We start from the raw sequence: 2,479 nt of genomic DNA on the forward strand, positions 1-2,479 counted from the left end.
GGTGTGATGTACTGGGTGGGACTGCAACCTCACGCCCTGCCATGGGACGTTACGTTACGTGCGGCAGACAGGAAGATTAAATCCTAACGCGCTATGAAGGGAAGAGGGAATCGTGTGTAGGGACAGACGGATCAGCTTGACCTGCCCCGTCCGTCCCTCCCCTCCAGTCCGACGCGCTGCTCTGTGGAGGCAGGATGGGTTTGGGTTGCTGGGTTGGCCCCGTGAGGATGCATTTTCTTTGTGCTCTCGGTGCGGTGCTGGCATGTCCCCTGGCCGTGCTGGCAGCAGGACAGGCTCTTCCACCGCATGAGCTGCTCCGCTGGAGACACAGCCCTTCCCTCCCTGGCACTTTGGACAGGATTTTATTGTTACTGCTTTTTAAAAAACTATATACATATATATATGAGGAGCAAATTATTGAGCCTTGCGAGAGGAGTTTCCCTCCTCCCTTCTTGGGGACAAAGGCCGTGCAGGGAGAAGCATCACATTGTCACCGAGATGCGTGAGGAGCACCCGCCATGTGCCGATCTCTGAGGAAGCAGCTCAGAGGCGTTTGACCTGCGATGGCTCGGTGCCACCGTGCTGCGCTGACTCTTATCAGACAATCCAAATGCTGGCTATCGGACAGAGATAAGAGGGTGAAAAGGTCCAGCACGTGGGGACGGGTGTAACGGGGCAAACCCGCAAGTCCCCAGGCAGCCAGTGGCGAGGTGCGAGACAGCAACAAAATAAAGCAGAACAGGGGAGCCTTGGGCCCGCCTGGCCCCCCTCCTCCCAGCAGAGGAAAACCCTTCCTGGGACAGACTGCTGCCCTTGCTCGGGTAGAAAAGTGGTCTCTGAAGGTAAAAGAGGCGATTCCTGCTCTCAGGGTAATTTGGAGGAAGAGAGAGTCAAATTCTTTTCCCTGTGACATCCCTGGAGTCTCCGGCCTGAAGCAAAGAAAATGCATCTTGATGTGGGTGTTGGTGGGGCGGGGCAGGGGGTCCATAAAGCCAAAGACTGGCTGGCTGGCGGCAGCGGAGACCAGTGACTGGAGCTTCACCCAACGGTGTGGTTTCCTGTTTACAGTATTTATTTCTGGTATTTGACTGCAATTATATGATATACAGGCTTCCTTATTTTTGTACTTTTCATACCGACCCCGGTGCGGTGTTGTACTCCTCAGCTCCCCTGCGCCACAACTGCTGCTCCTAGTCAGTGACAAATAAAAGAGACAAAACAAAACAGCCACCCCTTGTCTGGGGCAAGTTGTGTTTGGGTTTCTGTGCTCCCCTCCCTCCTCAGCCATCCCTTAGGAAGGGCACCTGCACCACTGCCCCGCCCCAAATCCCACCCACTGGGAAGGGCCACAGCCGGGAAGGGATTTCACAACCTCCACAAGCAGGAGGCTGAGGGAGGGCACAGGTAGGACCGGGACACCCAGAGATCAAGGGAAGGTGTCAATGCCTGGAAAAAAAATACCGAGATGAGTCTCCTGTAAGCTCCTCATCCACAGCCCGTGTTCTCACCTCGCGGCAGGGCCGATGTTCTGCAGGCCAGGGCTGCCTGTGCCCACTGCTGTGGCTGGGCCAGGGCGAGAAGGGGCAGTGATGGCCCCAGGAGCCAGCGGGGTGTGAGGGCAAAACAGCGTCAGGACCTGAACGAGGGGTGCTGAGCCCTGAGCACAAAGCAGGAGCTTTGGGGCAGCTCAACCCACCCCCATAGCTTAGATTTCAACATTGGCATTGCATAAAAAACTGCCTGGTTTGATGTACCTGTTCTTTTCTGCTGTTAACCAGCAACAGTTTTAAAATCCTAGTTAAAAAAAAACCCAAAACTGCTTACTTAAGCATCTAAATCCCAAATTCAATGCTTAAAATGTTCCCGTTTTCTGCTCCTGAAGCAGCATGACACAACTCAAGGGCACACAGAGGGCATCCACGGGCTGAATCCAGCAGAAAACGCTGCCGGTGGCAGAGGAGGACAGACACTGGTGCGCGTTCCACCGGAAATCATTTATTGACAGGTCACCGCATTTTTCCATCTTGCCTAACACATTTCTATCCTCGTTATAAAGTACAAATGGTTTTATACTTTTCTGACAACATTAAAAAAATAGGCTACTAAAGAGGCAAAATTCCCACTTTGAATCAAAAAATCCTGCTGTAAGAATTCAAAATTGCAACAGACAAACATAAAACCCAACAGAAGAGACGGCCTCGGTGCCCCTCCGACACTCGGCTCGCTCCTCAGGCCAACTGAAAAGGAATCCCTTGTTCCCAGCTCTTCCTTCGGATCCTGTGACCTCGCTTAACTGATGGGAAGTTTGTGGTAACACAGACAACTCAAAAGGCACTCAAAGGTCACAAGTTCCTGAGCTAAAATGGGATTTACTCCCCATGTAACAGTTAAAACAAGCCACCAAAAAAAAAAAACCCAAACCCCAAACAAAACCACATTTAAAACCTGGTATTTGGTTTGTGTGAGCACAGGAAGTGTT

This window comes from Buceros rhinoceros, unplaced genomic scaffold (assembly GCF_000710305.1).
Source record: "Buceros rhinoceros silvestris isolate BGI_N320 unplaced genomic scaffold, ASM71030v1 scaffold4005, whole genome shotgun sequence".
NCBI classification, from domain to species: domain Eukaryota; kingdom Metazoa; phylum Chordata; class Aves; order Bucerotiformes; family Bucerotidae; genus Buceros; species Buceros rhinoceros.